Here is a 21,355-nt window from a genome sequence, read left to right on the forward strand (position 1 = left end):
TTTTTTTTTTTTTTGAAAATGCATTTACCTACAACATATTTCAGTCAACAACTCACCGTAATGATTATTGAACCTTTGGTTCACCACAAAAGTATGACTGTGTTTTTTTTTTTTATGAAGCTAATGATATGAATGTGTTAGAAATGTCTAAAATAGGATGTACACAAAAATAGGCAAAAAAAACACTATTTGGGGGTCGAAACCTAAGTTTCCACCAAATCGGGAAAAAATCCTTGGTTTCCTCGAAATTTCGGTCTCCCCAAGGGTCGAAACCCGATATCTTGAACCTTGCATCTAAGTCGATGAAAAATGCTACTAACTGGTGGGACCAACCTCTATGGTAGAGCTTGAAATGCTTTTGTTCACCCGGATCCTACTATAGCTCCGTGCTTAAGGCAAAGGACTCTTCTATTTTTAAAGAATGTATAGGAACCTAACATCACTTAAGTAGTAGACCCCTTTCTTTTTGAATCCTACCCTCTAGTCCGGTCTTCTTGTTAACTTCTTGTTCTTGAATAGAAGTCAACAGTTTGGGAAAAAGGTGACACAACAATTGAAGGATTTTATTAAGTGACCTACGGAAAGGAGGTTGGTAGCAAAGTTTGGAATGTTGAAATGGAGTCGAGCGATATTAAAGAAGTAACTTGTACACTACCCTTACCAGAGATGGTGGAAATTGAACCATCGACAATTCTAACTTTGTCCCTACCTGAGCAGACAGAATATGCATAATAGCACGGAGACATATCAGTCATCTGATCAGTAGCTCTGGAATCAATGGTCGAAGAGGAGGTAGTGGCAAAGGTAGAAGCCTGCAAGGCTGAGGCTGAAGACTCTGACAACATATTGTAGGAGGAGAGCCGTCAAACTGTGCCATAACCTATTAAAAAAACTGCAAGATCTTCCCTTTTGAGAGAGTAGCTATCCTCTTGTGGTCTAGAAGAATCCCCCATGGGCTTGGGTTCAGCCATCATTGTGTTAGTTCTAGCTCCCCCTCTCCTGTCACCATGTATACTAACAGGTTTAGGTCTAGGAGGATATCCATGAAGATCCTGGTAGGTTTCCCCAGTGCAAGGTTTAAGATCTCAATCTCGTCCCTAATCTCGCTAAACCAAAAAAGAGAGATCTGGAGAGATCTCGCCGAGATCTTGTATTTTTTCCTAGTCAACTCGATGGTTGGTCTCATTGGTCATATGGTCTTTGTAACCCTTGAAACTTGTGATTTATCCTATTTTAGGCCTTCTAAACACAGTGGGAACATCACTTTTTTTCTTTTTAAATCAAACCCAAAATGGTACTTTGACTTCGTAGCCTATGTAAGTAGTCTTCGAGCCCTTCACCCTAGGCTATTCCACAATAAAAACAAAAAACTATTGACCATGTTTCTATGAAAAAATGGTATTGAGAAGTTGTTTTTACTTAAAAGCTGCTTTTGAGAAGAAAAGGATCTCCAAAGGTTGATGATGAAGTGCTAATCTCTAACCTCCAAGTGTTGAAGTTGTTAATCTACACTGTAGAGGAGAAATTTGGCAAGAAAATCCATCAAAAGTTCACTTTTTCTTCAGAACAGGGTGAGATATGTTGAGGGTCAAAATTATGTATATACCCCATGTGATTTAGTCTCAAGACAAGTCGAGACCTAGATATTCACTGAGATCTTGGCGAGATCTTGAGATCTCGAACGAGATATTGCACTTTTTACATATTGCCTCTCATCTCATCTCGCCATTTTCAAATAGCGAGATAATAGCGAGATCTCGCTGAGTTCTTAAACCATGCTCTAGTGTGCCTGAGTTTGCCGTAATGGTCACACCTAAGTCGATCTCTGTCATCCTATGGCTTAGACCTTGGCCTCTTCCTCCACCACACCAACTCCTTTGTGAGCTAGAGGCAAGGGCAGATATCTCAAGCGATGGGGTAGTTTCCATGGCCACTCTTCATGCAAAGACTAAAGGGGTGCCTTACTGTTTTTTTGGGTGAATAAAAAATTTATTACCAAAGGATAAGAAAATACATACAAAAGCCCCCAAGGAGGGGGTGGAAAAGAGAAGAAAAGACAAAGGCATAGAAGGAGGAAGACCCCAGGACACAACAATGTGATTGTTCCTTGGGGAGGCAATACAATTAGGAGAGACAAGAAATCTTGGCTTTGACATCAAAGGAAATGGAATCCCAAATCAGCCGAATCGGGCGAGAGTTGGAGATCTAGTTCCTACGGTTGCACTCCATCCAGATTTGGTTTATGGTGGCACAGAAAGCAACCTTGCCCCCAATGTCGCAAATAGAATACCTGACAAAAGTCATATCCACCAAGATCCATTCCCTTTGAAAAGGGAGAATTCTTCTACTTTGGGGCCAGAATTTTGCAAGCACCCCTTTCCAAATAGAGGAAGATAAAGGGCACACAAAGAAAAGATGATCAATGTCTTCCGCCTGAGTCCCACAAAGGCAGCACGAGGAGACATGAATCCTCCGGTTGATAAGGAAGGATTACATAGGAAGGCAGTTACAGAGGGCTAGCCAAGCAGTAAGACTATGGTGGGGAGTTATGATGCTTGAGCCTAACAATCTTGGGCCAAGGAGAAGAAATACACTGAGTCCTTACAAAATCCTAACCCACTATGGAGGAGAAGATACCAGTCACGGAGGGAGTCCAGTGAATAGAGTCTCCTCTCCTCAATAGAGAACCAAAGATGGAGGGCAAAGAATTCTAGATATCAGCCAACTGAGGGGAGGAGGACACCGGAGGGGTGTAAATGCCCGAAGTCAATATAGCTTCAACTAACAATTACTTTGGTAGGCCGGAACTATAAATTGATCTTGCACTAGTGGAACTGAGAAGAGCACCCATCGAATGCCAAGGATCAAGCCAAAGAGAAGTGGATGAACCATCACCAATCTGAGTAGAGATAGCCCCGGTAATAGTGGGCCTAAGAGACAAGATCTTATGCCAGGCACAAGTGGCATCAGGCAGAATGGGAGTAATCCAAAGGGAATCCGAATGAATTAAGCCCGAGTATACCTAATCAACCTAGATACTTTTCTTCTTGGTAACTAACATCCAAATCAGCTTGATAATACCAGCGGAATTGACCTCCTTGATACGCCTCAGACCTAGACACCCTTCAGCTTTTTGAAGGCAAACTATTGCCCAGTTTAAAGGACGAAGGAATTTGGAATATCCAGTACATTTCCAAAGAAATGCAGAGAAAATAGATTCAAGCCTTGAGATAGTAAACATAGGCAACCCATAAATGTCGGACCAATAAATATATGAAGCTTGGAGAACATATCTAATAAGCTCCAAACAGCCTGCATAAGATAGGAGCTTTCCTTTCCATAACTGGAGTCGCTTTCTGATGAGGTTGAGCATAGGAGTGCAGTGATGGGTGGACAACCTGATTGGGATCAAAGGCAGCCCCAAATACTTAACCAGGAGATGGCCAAGAGAGAACCCAGTCTTCTTAAGCAAAGAGGCCTTTATAGACTCAAAAACCCCAAGTATTAAGATAAGGGATTTACCCAAGTTAATCCGGAGCCCAGACATAGATTCAAAGAGCTACAAGAAATACACAATCGTCTCCAAGGAAGTATTGTTGGCTTCAGAGAAAATCATCAGGTCATCTGCGAAAGCTAGATGAATAAGCTTGATGGCCTTACACTTAGGAATGGAAAATATGAGCTGCAGATCAGTAGAAGTTTGAATACTTTTATAAAGCACTTCAAGGCCAGGGAGAAGATATATGGTGATAGAAGGCATCCTGATGAATCCCCACTGAGGAAGAGAGGTACCCTGCTGGACTCCCATTAACAAAAACAGAGAAGCGAGGGGAAGAAATGAAGTGGTAGATCTAATTGATAGACATCGGGGGGGAAGCCCATCTTGGACATAACCGACACAATGAAGTCCCCCTTAGCAAATCGAAAGCTTTGTGAATGTCAATCTTCATAAGGGCAGGGCAGTGAGATTTCCTGTCAAAACCCCTCACAATCTCATTATAAAGGAGGATATTGTCACTAATACTTCTACCAGGAATGAAGTCCGATTGATAATCGCTGATTAGAACCAATCACAAGCTTGATCCTGTTGGCAAGAATCTTGGCAATGAACTTATATCGAAGATTGCATAAAGAGATTGGCTTGAAGTCTTTCATAAAATTCACTCCCTCTTTTTTAGGGATGAGGCAAAGGAAGGCGTGACTAATGCTAGGGTTAAAAAATAAGCTCTTGACTGCTTCGTCTTTGATGATATCCCACATGGAGGAGAAAAATCTCATACTGAACCCATCCGGACCAGGAGCTTTGTTGGACTTGTGAAAAAGGATAATAGGCCCAATTTCATCATTAGAGGGAATAGCTTGGATCATGCTGACCAAATTGCTAGGGATGAATTTGTTTAAATACCATCCTGGATGAGGGAAGCCAGCCTTGGTTCTAGCTTGAACAAATCCTTGAAATAATCATCAGCCACTGCTTTAATGTCTTCAACTTTGTGAACCTAGAAACCATCGAGAGCAATAAGCATAGGGATGGAATTAATGTTGGTTCTAGCCTTTAGAAAGCAATCGAAATAAGCCGAATTTGTATCTCCCAGCTCCAGACAATTGATTCTAGACTTTTAACTCAAAAAACTTTCCTCTTGGGAAAGGAGAGAGGAGAGAGTAGTCAAATCAATTTTTTCTTCCTCATCCAAGGAGGAGTTAAGAGGGACAGATTGAAGCATTACCTGAAGAGAAGTAAGCTTATGCCTGCAGTCAATAACTGAGAGGAAATATTCCCGAAGGAGTTAGTATTCCAAGCTTTAAGAGCCGCTTTCACATTCTGAAGCTTCCTTGCAAAGGCAATAAGGGGGGAGGAGAAAGCTGGGATGGCTTTATCCAAGCCTCCTTAATAATGGGAAGGAAATCTGCGTTAGAGGACCACATGTCAAATATGGGTATAAGCCTCCTTGATCTAAGCCTTACTGTTGTAATATGGGTATAAGGGTAGAATTGTCTATAAGGCATATTTGTCATTGTAATGTCTCAAATCCTTAACCCTACTATTATAAATAAAGGAGGGCTTGGTGTCAATTGGCACAAGTCACAATTCCCCAGAACAACATGGTATCACAAGAACTTAGCTCTCTCGCCTAGAGACCTTAGACCTACCTTGCAGACCATGGTATTGTTCATCAGACCAGTTGTGTTGATACACCTACTTAGAATGGAGTTGCAGAGAGAAGAAATAAGCACTTGCTAAAGGTTGCTGTGTCTCTTTATGTTTGAGATGCATGTGCCTGCCGCGTATTGCAGTGAGGCAGTTCATACTACAGCATAATCGGATGCCATCTCGTGTTCTTGGGTTTCGTTGCCCCATTTAGTTGCTTACTGGATCCAGATCTTTCGTGGTGCCTCCCAAGGTTTTTGGTTTTGTTTGTTTTTCCTGTAAGCATCACCTCTATGAAAAAAATGATCACAGGGGACTTCTATGTATCTCTGTGGGATATTCTGCCATGCAAAATGGATAAACAAGTGCTACCATCCCCCTTCTTGGCGTATGCTAGTTACCATAGATGTGGCATTCCATGAGACAAAGGCTTACTATTCATCATTGGCACCTCTTTAGGGGGAGTCAATTGGAAGGGAAGAGATTCCTTCGATTCCTCCATGTGATGGTCCACCACTTCGCCAAGTGAAAGATGAGACTGTGACTGAGAAGGGACATAAGAGGATTCTGTGGAAGGGGAGCCACTACCACTACCACTACCACTACTACCACTGCTCCTATCCAATCACAACTGCCCTCTGATCCAAAATCTGCTCTCCAATCAAGTAACTTTTTCCCTCGTGATCCATCTCTTGATATTCTATTTCGATTCATAGTTATTAAGGCGTCACCTTGGCCTTAAGGCGGTATAGGTAGGCCAAGGCAGTCATGTGTTTTATGGATTTCACGTAAGTGACATCTTATGACGCCTTACGACCAAGGCGGATTCCTTTTATGTTCTTGTTTGTTAATTATTATTTTTAATGTATTACCACAGATTCCATATCTTCTGTTGCGATTGGCAAGTATATGGGAATTCTGTACACTTGAGAACTATGAGATCAAGTCTATATAAAGTCAAAAACCACTTTGATTGAACAAATCACAAGAACCAAGCAACCGATGTTCCTTCCTCCATCGATTCCGGCTCCGGCGACTCTCCTCCGGTGATTTTTCCTCTGGTGAGTCTTCCTTAGGCCATTCCGGCTCCGGCATTTTTCTTCTCTTTTTTTTTTTTAGTTCTCCGTTACTAGACGGAGATCTCTTTCTCTTTTGTTTTTCCTTCTTCTTTCTTCTTTTATGTTTTTTCTATTCCTCTTCCCCTAATCCCTTCTTCTTCCCATTCTAGCGAGACTTCCCTTCTCTTCTTTCATTCTTCTTCTTATTTCCTGGTTTTCTATTCCCATTCCAACGATACTGACCTTAGTTGCAGCCCTAATCAGACTGACATGAGTAGAAATATAGTGGATAACCTTAGGCACTCATTTTGGCATCATAAAGGTAAGTATAATAAATATTTACATATTTTAACAATCTTTTTTTCTTTATATTTATAATTTTATGTCATAATTATCTATGATGAAGATAAATTTAGTTTATTCACTTTATTGATTTGTTTTTCTGATGAATATCTTGCATTGGTATGAATCTTTAATCTTTATTTAGAATATAAGTAGAATTATATAAATTTTAATATGCTATATATGCCAAACAAATTGGCTAAAAACAATACTAGAACGATTTATTCGATAAGGCGACACCTTATGTCCGCCCTATCGCCAATGCGCTTCAAAAGACCCTCAAACGCCTCGGTCGCCTTTTCGCCTTAATAACTATGTTGCTATTTGTGAAGGAAGTAGGACTTTTACTTAACATCCTATTTTCAATGTTGTCTTATAATTCCCGACCTCCTTCCTATTGTGCTTTTGTATCTTCTTTGTCCTCTGTTTCTATTCCTCAGACTTGGCAAGAGGCTCTTATACAATCATAGTGGCAAGATGCAATGGATGAGGCAAAGAGGGCACTTGGAAAGAATGGCACGTGGGACTTAGTGACTCTTCTATCCACAGAAGACTGGGATGTAAATGGGTGTTTATAGTCAAGCAAAATGTAGATGGAACTGTAGACAGATACAAAGTAAGATTGGTGGGTAAAGGTTTTAGTCAAACCTATGGGATTGACTACCAGGAGACGTTTGGCTCTATTGCTAAGATGAAAAAAGTTAAGAGTGATGATTATCTGTTGGGCAGTGAACTTTGGATGGGACCTATAGTAGTTGGATGTCAAGAATGTTTTCCTCCATGGTGAGCTGAATTAGGAAGTGTATATAGATGTCCCTCCAGGTTACTCCTATAACGAAACTCAAGGGAAAGTCTGCAAGCTAAAGCAGACACTATATGGGCTAAAGCAATCTACCATGGCATGGTTTGGTAGCTTCCACGAGGCCATGAATGCAATAGGATTTAAACAAAGTAATCCTTATTATTTATATGGATGATATAGTTGTCACTGAGAGTGATTTAACTGAAATCTCTAAACTCAAAGTTGGGTAAGGAGTTTGAAATCAAGGACGTTTGTAAGTTAAGGTACTTCCTTGTTATTGAGGTGGCACGGTCTACTAAAGGTGTAGATCTCTCCCAGCGAAAATACACCCTAAAAGATGCACCGGAGGCCACGAGGATCGAACTTCCTATAGGGATGATGGTCACGAGCATAACAAACATAGCCAAAGACTTTGGGAGGAACATGAAAAGTAGTTGAGCCCTGTAGAAGATCCAGAGGAGCATTGAAGGTAAAAACCCGAGAGGGCATCCGGTTGATCAGAAAGGCAACTGTAAGAACTGCAACGGTCTAGTATAGGGGGAACATGCATTCCAAACATGAGTGACCTTTCAACTTCCAAAGGGTGTCAATTCTTCCACTCAACAACACCATTTTGAGGTGGAGTATTGACACTGCTAGTCTAATGAACTATCTCATGATTAGCAAGATGAAACTGAAAGGAGCCCTCGAAGTATTCACAACTATTATCACAAGGAAGTACCTTAATAGTCGCATTGAACTGAGTCTGCACTATGCGATGGAAGTGTTTGAAACACTGAAAAGCCTCCCCCTTGGTGCGCATGATATAAACCCAAGTAGTCCGTGAGTGGCAATCAATAAAAGTAACAAACCATCGGAAGCCAATTACAGATATACAATAGGAGGGACCCTAAATATCATAAGTATTAATGAAAAAGGGTATCACTTTTATTATTGAAATAGAGTAACTTATTCATGTTTGTTGGCCAAAACACATGCCTCGCAAAAACTCACTCGAATTATAATGCTTGAAAGAAGGAAAAATCCTAGCTAAAGTCCCCATCAGAGGATGTCCCAAACAACAGTGCCACTGTAGTAACTCAAAAATTGAAGATGGCAAAGAGATGCCTGCCGAGCTTGACCAAAGACTATAGAAGATCCATCATCAAGCAGATATAAACCATTGTGAACTCTACCAGTGCCAATCGTTGCGCTTGTCACCTGATCCTAAAAAACATAATGAGAAGGAAAAAAAGTGACTTTGCAATTTTGTTTGGAAGTGAAACTACTTATGGATAATAAATTAGTGGAAAAAGATGGAACATGCAAAACAGAAGAAAGAGCTAAAGAGGGAGAACAACGAACAAAACTCTTTATAGAAATAATGGAATAAGTCCCATTAGCTAACCGAAACTTGCCATTACCAGAGCAAGGAGTATATTGAGAGCAAAGGTGGTAAGAACCTATCATGTGATCTGATCCCCTGAAGTCAATAATCCATAGGGAGGAAGTGTTGGAATTTATGTAATTGGGGTACTTTAGGAACAGTCTTTACATTAAGTTGTCCTAAGTTGTATTTTCCTTTTTTTTTCTCTTTTACCTCCCTAGGGACTATGTAATTTCCCTAAGTTATTAGTTTAAACCTAATATAGTTGGGAAGAGAAAAATGGTCTCCTATGAATTGCACTCTTCATTCTCTTTCTCCTCTCAACTCCTCTCCTTCTTCCAACTAGAAATACCATAAGCACAACAGGGGTACCTGAATTGGTAAGATTGGAATTGGAAATAGCAATAGTTGCGGAAAAAGTAGCAGATGCAAGTTGAGGAGACTCCATCTTGGTCAAAAGGTGCCGAAAGGAAAGTAGCCCATCTGATGAGAGTAGATCCAAAATCCGTTGGAGGTGTTTGGCTTGACTAGAGTTACCGCGACTATGACCACGGCCTTGACTAGAAGCATTAGCAGGATGACCATGGAGTTTCCAACATTGCTCCGTACCTCAATAGTCACACTTCACTGGCGCTTTGGTAGAGGACCCACCAGATCAGGAAGCTTCACTATGGGGCTGAGTGCTGGAAACGAGAGCTGATAGAGGATCTGAAGTAGTCTATGGTAACATAGTAATATGTCGATTGTCCTCAAGCTGAATCACAGAGTAGGACTGCTCTAAGGTATGAAAGGGTTCATGACTCAAAACATCATGGATCTGATCATATTCAACACTCAGCCCTCCCAAGAAGTCATAAACTCTAATCTTGTCTTCATGTTTTTTTAAGTTGACAACATCAATAGCTGTGGTAGGCTGACACTCCTCGTAAAAATCTAATTGCTGCCATAGAGAATGTAACTCAGAGTTGTATTGTGACAAAGTCATCTCCTTTTGCTTTAGCTTATAAACTTTCTAGGCGTTGGTTTGTGATTATAGGCGTTTTCGTCCATAAGTCTTCGCTCTACTATCCTGTGACACCTCTTTAAGGGGAGCATTCTTCTACAATGGAAGATGTGCCGTCTCTTGAACTTGACACAGCACCATCTATTTCAGCCAACATTCTTGTTCAAGGGGAGACAGCCGATGTACCTGTTTAGGGGGAGTTTGAATCTTCTTCTCCAATTCGACCACGACAAAAGATGCGTGTATGTTCTCAAAGAGTAGACCCAGACCACTAATACCACAGCTCCTACTCTACCACGCCAATCGCCATCTCTCGATCCTGATCTGGCTCCCTCAGACCCTGGTAATTCTCTTCCCTCTTTTGATATTGATATCGTTATTGGTTCTACTTTGGATTTTCCTATTGCTGTTCGCCAGGTGTTAGGTCATGTACTTTACATCCTATTGCTAAAACAATTTCCTATGAATCACTTTCTCCCTCCTACTATAGTTTTGTGTCATCTTAGTCCTCTACTTCTATTCCCCAGACTTGGTAAGAAACTATTATAGAACCATAATAGTGGGCCAGCTATAGTTGAGGAGATGCAGGCATTAAGAAATATTAACACATGGGAATTGGTTTGTCTTCCCTCACAGAAGAAGATGGTTGGTTATAAGTGGGTCTTCACAGTCAAGCAGAGAGTTAATGGTACAATGGATCGTTATAAAACCAGGCTTGTTGCAAAGGGCTTCACTCAAACTTATGGGATCGACTACCAAGAGATGTTTGCTTCATTGGCTAAGATGAACACTATCCATGTTATTTTGTCATGTGCAGTTAATTTGGGCTGGGGGGTCTTCAACAACTGGATGTGAAGAACGCTTTCCTTCATGGGGAACTTTGGGAGGAAGTGTATATGGATATTCCCCTAGGATTTGCATGCTTTAAAACTCAAGGAAAAGTGTACAAACTGAAGCATGCTCTATATGGGTTGAAGCAGTTGCCACGTGCTTGGTTTGGGCGGTTTCATAAAGCCATAGTTACCACAGGCTATTCTCAAAGCAATGCCGACCACATGTTCATCAAATGATCAAGTGGAAAGCTTGCTCTGTTGATTATTTATGTTAATGATTGTGACATAATGGATAATGACATTGAAGAAATTTCTTGGCTCGAGCAATATCGTGGCAAGGAATTCGAAATTAAGGATCTTGAACAACTTCATTATTTTCTAGGCATTGAAGTTGCTAGGTCCTCTAGTGGCATCTTTCTGTCTCAGTGAAAATATGTGCTTGACCTTCTTTCTGAAACGATATGTTGGGATGCAAGTTGGAAAATACTCCCGTTGATACTAATGCTTACCTGGTTAGTAAGAAGGTGATCTCGTGGATAAGAAAGAATATCAAAGATTGGTCAAGCGGTTGGTTTACCTTCTCATACTCGCTTTGACATTTCTTATGTCATTAGCTTAGTTAGCAAGTACATGCATGATCCTTACTCCACCCACATGGAAGTAGTGGTGTGCATTCTGGGTACTTGAAATCTGCCCCCAGGTTGTGGCCATTTTTCTCCTCATGATCATCTTCGGGTTGAGGCCTTCACGGATGCTGGTTGGCCAGGTTCACCTGATGATCGCAGATCTACTACTGGTTATGGCACCTTTGTTGGTGGTGACCTTGTTACTTGGAGGAGCAAGAAGCAAGCTATGATGGCTATGTCTAAGTTGAAGCAGAATTCTGTGCTATGGCTCATGGTATTTGTGACTTCTATGGCTTCAAGGTCTCCTCACCAATTAATTTGGTTGTTCCTATTGCACTCCCTATGCGGCATTGTTGTGACAGCAATAAAGCTGCATAAGGAGTGTTTTATCTATGCACCTTTTGTTTCTAGCAATGAACAATTGGCTGATGTTTTTATAAAAGATCTTAGTTGTAAGATGTTCCATTCTATTGTTTGCAAGTTGGGCATGTGTGATATCTATGCACCAACTTGAAGGGGAGTGTTGTAATATGGGTACAAAGGTAGAATTGTCTATAGGGGTATTTTGGTCTTGTATCAATTCTAGATTGTTCTCCATATTATAAATAAAGCTGGCATGTGTCCCACTAAACACTAGTCAATCATTCATTCTAACATTTACTTACTTGTGAAATAACATGTAAGATTACATCGGTACTCCTACACTTGTATAATAATACCTAGGGAGGTAAAATACAAGCTTACTTAACAAAGTACCCATAAAAGCTTACTTAACAAAGTACCCATCCTGATGCAGCCTCCCGCCTGATGCCCCCTTCCCCTCCGACGGCTCTTGCCGTCGTCACCTCCCCCTTCCCTGTTGTGAATCCTCATCCCCCTCCGGACCACCACCTCCTGCCTTGGCTAAACACGTCTCCCCCTCCCTCCTCCTCCCCCCCTCCAACCTACCCTTCTTCCCCCCTCCTTCGTACCTGGACCTCTATTGTTACCACTCCTTACCTCACTTCCCCCGCCTCCTCCTCCTCTCCTCCTTCCGTTGGACACACCCTTTACTTCCACCCTCCTGTTATTCGAAACTCCTCCCCTGTTGGCCTCTGTCCGCCTGGCTTTTTAGAGTCTGAGATTCTGAAATGGAAAAATTATGTGATCGGTTCCTTTCTAGGAAGTAGATGTGAAAGCTTCCCTCCTCAATCAATGGAACCCTGTCTGCTCCTTGAATGTGTCCATGCTCGAGAATGGCACCTTCATATTCAAATTTGACGCTGAATCTGATAAGCTACAGCCATTGATGGGCCTTGGTTCGTCGGAAAGAAGCCTTATCTTCCTAAGAAACTGGGACGAACATACCTCATTCAACAAATTTGAACCGAACTCCATCCCCTTGTGGGTTGTTCTTCCCAATCTCGCCCTCCAATTTTGGTGTGTTAAAGGGCTTAGCCTTATTGGATCTCTCATTGGAAAACCCCTCCATTCTGATAAAAGAACTAAGATGATGGATCGGTTGTCATTTGCAAGGATTTGTGTAGAAGTGCAAGCGTCCCAGGCTCTGCCTAGCAAGATCACAATCACAGATGGGGCAGATTACTCTTTCGACCAAGAAGTGTTGTATAATTGGGTGCCCCCATGCTGTGAACTCTCTAAGTGCTTTGGACACCTAACTGTGCATTGTGCGAAGAACTCCTCTGATCCTATTCCTCTGAGCGACAATGTGCTCACCGAGGGCCCTATTGACATTGTCGTTCTCGCATGACGCCTCCTCTAAAGATCCCTCATTCAAAAGACACATAAAAAAAAGAAATCGCAATGCTCAAGTCTCGGAACCTGCCTCTGCTCCTCTGCCGGCGATGGCTCTGACTGTTAGAACCTCTAGTCCGATGGTTTCATCTTCTAGGACCACTGGTCAGTTGATGAAGCCTTTGTCCGATGGACATAATACATTCTTGATCCTTGCATCGTCAGAATTGGAGGTTACTTCTTGTGGTTCCCTGCTTGAACGGATCGTCGAAGATGCTCCTCTGACTCTACCCATTTCGGTGTCTATTCCTCTGAATTGCTAGGACGGACCACCTTTACCCTCTGAACCCTCTGTCCCCTCCTTCAATTCCGGCCTTCCTCCTCTGGTCCCCCTTCCTTCGGCCTCGCCTTCCACGAATACCCTCCCCTTGTGCCCTACTCTCTCTAACCACTCTTTTATCACCACTTAAAACCAGACCATCCACGAACCGGCCTTTATTACATTGAACCAGTTTTGACCAGTCCAGCTCCTCAATAAATTCTCTAAATTCCCCCCCAGACCACCCATTGTACCCCAGAAATCTTTATAACCCGATACCCAAACCAAAATCATTTCTTACCCATCTCGACCCTGACCTCCACCTGACCCGTTTCCTCCTAACCCGCTAGCCTCTTCTCCCTCGCTCGTTGCTGATTCCTCTCGCCTGCTCTCTGGCGATAGCTGCATGCGCCCACTGCCTTTGGTGGCTCCTCTACCCTCGAGGTCTATCGTCACAACGCCTTTGTGCTTTGTTCCCTTATAGTTGCAACCCCCTGCTGGATGCTCCGCCACCTCTGCTTCCGCCACTGCCTCAATCATCTGCCCACCTGCCTCTGCATCTTCTCCTTTAATCACCGCCCTTTCAATTTCTGGTCCCTCGATGGCCTTGGAAGGCCTCTACGACCTCTCCATCCCCTCGTCGACCTTGGAAGGTCCCCTTGCAACCTCTGCCAACAATCTTTCATCAGTCTTTAGCTTGTCTGCTGCTGTCGTCTCCATTGATGCTCCCCTACCGGCCTTGGAAGGCCCCTTCATACTCTTCATCCCTCAACCCACCTTAGAAGGGCCATCAGACTCTTGTGCCAATCTTGAAGGCTTTTTTTTGAATTATGATGGCCTCCCTGCTAGCAACTCCTCTCTAGATGAATCCACTGTTCACTTAGATGCTGTCATATGCCAGCTGCACGCCTTGGCCTCGACAAGACCCCTGTCTCAAGACATAGAAGCTGCCACTGGAAGAATTTCCAATAACATAGCTCCTCTGGCAGTGTATGATACTGGGTTAGCTCCTCAAGCTGATCTATTGGATGGGGTTTCGGCTGCCTCCCAGCCAAATCTTATACCTGACACCTGCACCCCGGCCACCACCCTCAACCCTGCCCCACCACCCACCCATAAAAGGCAACTGAAAAAAACCTCTACCATCACCACCAAATCCTCAACCTCCCCTGTTATTGGTTATAGCCGCCGCCGCCTCCTTCCAAGACCCCCTGCTGCACCACTAAGCGTGCGATGCCCTCTACCCCTAATTCCCCATGATTTCTTGGACAATTTGGAATGTCCGAGGCCTCAATTCCTCATCAAAATAGGTTGAGATTCATTCCTTTATCCGCTCCTCCCAATCCAACCTTTGCTGTCTCTTGGAAAGTGGAAACCCGAGTTCTGGAGGCCAATCCCTCCCATATTGCTTCTTCTATTGCTCCCAATTGGTCCTTTGAATCCAATTACCTCTTCAGCCCCAATGGTCAGATTTGGATCCTTTGGGACCCATCCACCTTGTCCATCTCCTGCCTCTCCTCTTCTGCCCAAGTTATGCATATCTCCATCTCCCACCACTCCGGTCCCTTCATCTGCTCTCTTTCTATTGTTTATGCTCATAATAGAGCTTCCCTCAGACTTCCCCTATGGACTGACCTTCTCTCCCTTTCCCCTTCCTTTGGTCCCAGGCCTTAGGGGATAGTGAGAGACTTCAATGTTATCCTCTTCAGCCATGAAAAGCACGGGGATAACCACATTGACTCTCAGGCTGTTGACTTCTTCAATGACTGCATTGATGACCTCAATCTCACTAACCTCAGATGGTCGGGAGCCAAATTCACCTGGCACAACAGAAGAGCTGGTACCCAATAAGTGGCTTGTAAGCTTAACAGAGCCCTTGTTAATGAAGCATGGCTTGACTCTTTCCCTTCTTCCCATGCCTGCTTTAATCTCCCCAGGAGTTCTGATCATAGCCCCATTTCCCTCCATGTCCTTCCTTTCTGCTCATTCGGGCCAAGCCTTTTAAATTCTTTGACATGTGGATCTCTCAACCAGACTTCCACCAGTTAGTCCACAATGCCTGGAACACTCCTATCTCCTACTCTCTCTCCCCGCTCCATGCTTTTGCCAAAAACCTCAAGAATGTTAAAGCCACCCTCAAGATCTGGAATGCCTCAGTCTTTAGGAACATCTCCTCCAGGGTTGCTAATGGTCGGGAAAAAACTTTTCTCCATTTAATCTAGACTCCAACTTGATATCCTCTACCCTGTCCTGGCTGAGGAAGAAAAAACTGTTGCTTCTGACCTTTCCTTGCTTCTAGAGCAAGAGGAAAGCTTTCTCCGCCAAAAAGCCCATATCAAATGGCTTGACCTTGGAGACTCTAATTCACCTTATTTCCACCACTTCCTTAAAGCCAGGAATAATGCTAACACCATCCCCAAGCTCATTTCCTCCACTGGGATTGATCTCTACTCCCCCTGATCTCATCAAGTCCGAAGCTATTTCCCATTTTCAGAGGATATTCAGCCCCCCACCCCATACCCCCCAACCTCATAAACAAGTTTGTCCCTGAGGAGCTCCTTCCCTTCCTCCAATCAATCCCTAGTGAGGAAGAAATCATTTCGGCTATCCTCTGTCACAAGGCCAATAAAGCCCTGGGTCCTGATGGCTTCGACATGGGATTCTTCTCCTGTTGGAATACCATCCGTAATGACCTCATTCTGCCAGTGAGAAGCTTCTTTTTCAACCTTAACCAAATTGGTGGGATCAACAATACCTTCCTCTGTCTTATACCTAAAAAGGAAGGAGCGATCTCCATGAATGATTTCAAACCCATCTCTCTCTGCAATCTTCTCTATAAATTCATTGCCAAAATTCTTGCTAATAGGATTCAGAAAGTCATTGATTCTCTTGTTAGCCCGAACTAATCTGCCTTCATAGCGGGTAGGAGCATCGTCGATAACATTATCCTCTGTAATGAGATTGTTCAGGGTTTTGATTGCAAGACTCACTCCCCGGCTGCCCTCCTCAAGATCGATATTCACAAAGCTTTTGACACAATAAGTCAGGACTTCATTTCAAATGTTTTGATCCAAATGGCTTTCCCAACCTCCTTTGTCCGCTGGATACTTACTTGCATTTCCACCTCCCGTTTCTCTGACCATGTGAATTGTAGCTCGGCTGTCTACTTTCCCTCGAGTCGCGGCATTTGCCAAGGATGTCCCCTTTCTCTTCTCTTCTCCCTTTCCTTAGAAATCCTTTCCCGCTCTATCCAATCTGCCATGGACATCCATCTCATCTCCCCTATTCCCAAGTGCAAAGCTCTTCTCCTCTCTCATTTGGCTTTTGTAGATGACATCATAATTTTCTCCAAGGCTGACCCTCTCTCCATCTCCACCATCATGTCTACCCTCCACAACTTTGAAACCCTTTCGGGTCTCAAAATCAACCTCCTCAAGTCCAACAGTTAGAATATGTGAATGGAGAGCAACAATGAGATGTGAGATGAGGAAGAAGAGGGAGAAGTAGAAGAGGGAGAAGAGAGGGAATCGATGGTACGTTGGAATAGTGTGTTGTGAGAGAAATCTCACATACACCAATATATCCTTTACTAATATATTTACAAGGTATTACACAAACCTCTCTAAGAAGGGAAATTACACATACCTCCCTAAGGAGGAAAAGAAAAATAAAACATAATGAGATAAATTATAAGACTGCCCTTAGAGTAACATAACTAATATTTCTAACACTCCCCCTCAAGCTGGAGAATAAATATCATGCATTCCCAGCTTGGGCAGCAGAGAACTGAACTGATGATGAATGAGACCTTTTGTGAAGATATCAGCCAGCTGATTTCTAGTCCTTCCAAAAGGTGTGCATATGTAACCAGTGTCAATCTTGTCCTTAATGAAGTGTCTGTCCACCTCTATGTGCTTCATCATGTCATGCTGCATAGGATTGTGGGCTATACTTATGGCAGCCTTGTTGTCACAAAAAAGCCTCATAGGTGCCTCAGTATCAAAACTCAATTCTTAGACAAGCCTTTTCAACCAGAGAAGCTCACACACTCCATGAGCTATGGCTCTAAATTCTACCTCTGCACTAGACCGAACCACCACATATTGCTTCTTACTCTGCCATGTAACTAGGTTTTCACCTACAAATGTGCAATAGCCTGATGTAGATCTCCTATCAGAGACTGAGTCAGCCCAATCTGCATCAGTGAAGCCTTCTATCCTCATGTGGTTATGCTTGGCAAAAAGTAGTCATTTTCCTGGAGAGGACTTCAAGTACCGGAGGATGTGGTAAACTACATCCAAGTGCCCACTCTTGGGAGCATGCATAAACTGACTCACCACCCCTACTGCATAAGTAATGTTTGGACGAGTTAAGGATAAATAAATAAGCTTCCCAACTAGCCTTTGATATTTCCCCACATCAAGAAGAGAAGGGCTAGCATCTTCCCCCAGATAAATAAATAAGCTTCCCAACTAGCCTTTGATATTTCCCCACATCAAGAAGAGAAGGGCCAGCATCTTCCCCCAGCTTATGATTCTGCTCAATAGGAGAACTTGCAAGCTTGCAGCCCAACATTCCTGTTTCTTTCAACAGGTCTAGAATAAACTTCTTTTGGCATATATTTATGCCCTTCTTGGATCTAGACACTTCAATCTCCAAGAAATACTTTAAGGATCCTAGATTCTTAATCTCAAATTGTTGGGCTAAGTAGTTCTTCAGATTGACTATCTCATTTCTGCCATCTTCAATTACCACAATGTCATCAACATAGACAATCAAAGCTATGATGGTGCCATTACCATGCTTAGTGAACAGAGTGTGGTTAGCCTGACTTTGGGAATAGCCATTCTTCAGGATGGCCTGTCGGAACCTTTCAAACCAGGCCTTCGGGGATTGTTTAAGACCACACAGAGCCTTCTTAAGAAGGCATACCTTTCCTGTAGCTGAAGGGAACTTGAAGCTAGGAGGAGTTTGCATATACATTTCCTCTTCTAAGTCACCATGTAGGAAGGCATTCTTCACATCTAATTGATACAATGGCCAATCCTTATTTGCTACCAGAGATAAAAGGACCCTTATGGTGTTATGCTTAACCACAGGAGCAAATGTCTCCTGATAGTGAATCCCATACACTTGACTGTGTCCTTTTCCTACCAGCCTTACTTTGTACCTCTCAATAGTACGATCTGACCGGTACTTGATTGTGTAGACCCACTTGCATCCAACTGGAGTTCTCCCCCTTGGAAGGTCAACCAATTTCCAGGTGCAATTTTTTTCAAGGGCCATCATTTCCTCAGTCATAGCTTGCTTCCACTTTGGGTCAGACATAGCTTCAGAAACATTCTTGGGAATAGAAGCTGATGAGAGAGCAATAGTAAATGCAACACCTGCAGGGGATAGAGAGTCATAGGAAACAAACTAGGCTATAGGATTAGTACAAACTCTCTTTCCCTTCCTAATAGCAATAGGAAGATCTAACTCTGATGTGGAAGGATGAATATTACCTGACTGAGGAGGGTGGATCTCAGGAGTTGGATTCAAAGAGGACTATTGGCAGATCTTCTTATTCCTCCTTGTGTACACAATAGTCTCCTTTTCATTACCTGAACCTGAACCACCTCTTGAATGATCACCAACATCAATAATATCCACCTCTTTATGTTTCCCAATGTCAAGTATAAAAGGAGGGATAGGTAATGGGGAAAGAAAAGGGATCTTATCAGTAACTTTTTCACCTCCATTATATTCCCCTTGAAAAGGATGCTGAGGAGAGGCAAAAAAAGGTGCAAACTCAAGGAAGGTGACATCTTTAAAGAGAAACCTTCGTCTGGAAGAAGGATGATAGCACTTCTATCCCTTAGTAGTGGAGGAGTAGCTAAGAAAGATACATTTAAGTGCCTTGGGGTCCAGTTTAATCCGAGAAGGCTTATTAACATGGACATAACAGATACACCTAAACACTTTGGGTGGAAAAGAGAGAAGAAGACTGAGGAGATAAGGTGTCCAAGGGAGTTTTGGAGCCAAGGAGTTGTGTTGGCATACGGTTGATCAAATAAGCAGTAATAAGAAGAGCATCAGACCAAAAAGTTTTAGGAACATGCATGCCAAAGAGAAGACTCCTATTGACCTCCAACAAATGGCGTTTTTTCCTCTCATCTACCCCATTTTGTTGGGATGTGTCAACACAAGCTAGTTGATGGATAATGCCATGGTCAGTAAAAAAGTCTTGAAGACCACCATATATATACTCCCCCCCTTTGTCAGAACGAACAATTTTAATTTTGGTGTCAAATTGTGTACAAACCATATGATAAAAATTTTTAAAGGCATCATACACATCACTCTTGTGCTTCATCAAAATAGTCCAAGTAGCACGAGAAAAATCAACAAAAGAAACAAAGTAACGAAAACTAAGTAAAGAAGTAATAGGAGAAGGCCCCCAAACATCAGAGTGCACAATATGAAAAGGAACAGTCGATCTATTACCATGACAAGAATAAGAGGAACGACAATGTTTAGCAAAACTACACGGTTCACAATGAAAAACATGGGAACTAGGAAAAGAAGTAAATAAATGAGGTAACTATTTCCTTATTGCAACAAAAGATGGATGCCCCAAACGTTGGTGCCACATCACAGAATCCACAGACCTGCTATCAGTACGTCCCCACACATAAGACTAGGCTGTAGTAAAAAAAGTGATTGAGGTTCAAGTAGGTGGAGTCCTTTCTCCTCACGCCCATTGCCAATAATCCTCTTCGTCACCAAGTCCTGAAAGAGAAAATGAGAAGGAAAAAAAAGTGACAACAGTTTAAGGATTTTGTCAGATGGCTCATAGATAAGAGATTAGGGGTAAGGTCAGGAACTTGAAAAACAGAATCAAGTGAAATGGAAAAAGTAACAGGAATGCTTCCTTTACCAAAAATGGAGGAAAGGGAGCCATCGGCAACCCTGACCTTATCTCTACCGGAACAAATAGAGTACGTATCATAATAATGGGACATACCAGTCATATGATCTGTAGCACCCGAATCAATAACCCAAGATAAAGCTGTGGAAGGGGCAAATGAGGAAACCTGCAAAGTTGAAGCTGAGGACTCTGGCACTGTAAGGGAAGAAGATAATGAGCCTCCCAGTTGAGACATGACCTTGCGGAATGCTGCAATATCCTCCCTAGTAAGAGAACTGTGCTTTGGCTGTGGGCTAGAAGCAGACCCTGTAGTAACATGCTCAGTCTCAACACTGTGGGCTCTAGCTCCCCCATTACGTCCACCACGAGCACCACTAGAACCACGCATGCCAGGAGGTCGACCATGAAGAACCCAACATCTCTCTTTGGTGTGCCCAGACTTCCCACAATTATCACATCGTCTGTCATCTCCACGAGGTGGGCCTTGGCCTCGGCCACCACCACACCAATCCTTCTGAGAGCTAGTAGTAAGAGCTGACCACTCAAGAGAAGGGGTATGTTCCATGGCCACATACCTGGTCTTCTCACTCTGTAAATAACTACACACTTCATCAAGGGATAGAAGAGGAGACTGACCCAAAATTTGGATCCAGATTGGCTCATACTCAGGGTTCAGCTCACTAAGAAAAATAAGAACCTGTTCCTTCTCTAGTGTCCAATAAACCTTAGCTTCATCCTTAGGATTGGACAGTTGAAGGTCCCTATTAGTGATCATACTCCTCCCAGAGACTAATAACATTGTTGTAGTACTCAGAAATGGTCCTAGTCCCTTGCTTCATGCCAATGACCTTCTGAAGTAGTTGATAAACCTTAACCGAGTCACCCACACGGTTAAAAGTCTTAGTAACACTGTATATCCTTGGCCGTTTCTTTCCTCATAAACCTTCCAATCTCAGGTTTCATGAAAAAAATCAGCCATGTCATAACAGTGGAGTTCTCAGTCTCCCACTTTGGATATGTCGGGTCTTCTGGGTTAGGAGCCTTAATGGTACTTGTAACGTAACATAGCTTTCCTCTACTCCGCAAGGAAAGCTTCATAGAATGAGCCCAATCCAAATGGTTGGTGTTGTCTAACTTCACAATAGAGATCTGGGTATGTGGGTTATCAAAAACAATAGGAGGAGCACCACTCGATACACTGGCTGAAACATCA

The 21,355-nt window shown here is 42.9% G+C and overlaps 1 protein-coding gene across 3 annotated transcripts in view; it reads left to right on the forward strand.

The window, feature by feature from the left end:
• LOC122058853 (protein TIC236, chloroplastic-like) overlaps positions 1-21,355 on the forward strand; it is a 96,198-nt gene that overhangs the window by 61,496 nt on the left and 13,347 nt on the right. The gene's annotated exons all lie outside the window — the stretch shown is intronic.

This window comes from Macadamia integrifolia, chromosome 2 (genome assembly GCF_013358625.1).
Source record: "Macadamia integrifolia cultivar HAES 741 chromosome 2, SCU_Mint_v3, whole genome shotgun sequence".
NCBI lineage: Eukaryota > Viridiplantae > Streptophyta > Magnoliopsida > Proteales > Proteaceae > Macadamia > Macadamia integrifolia.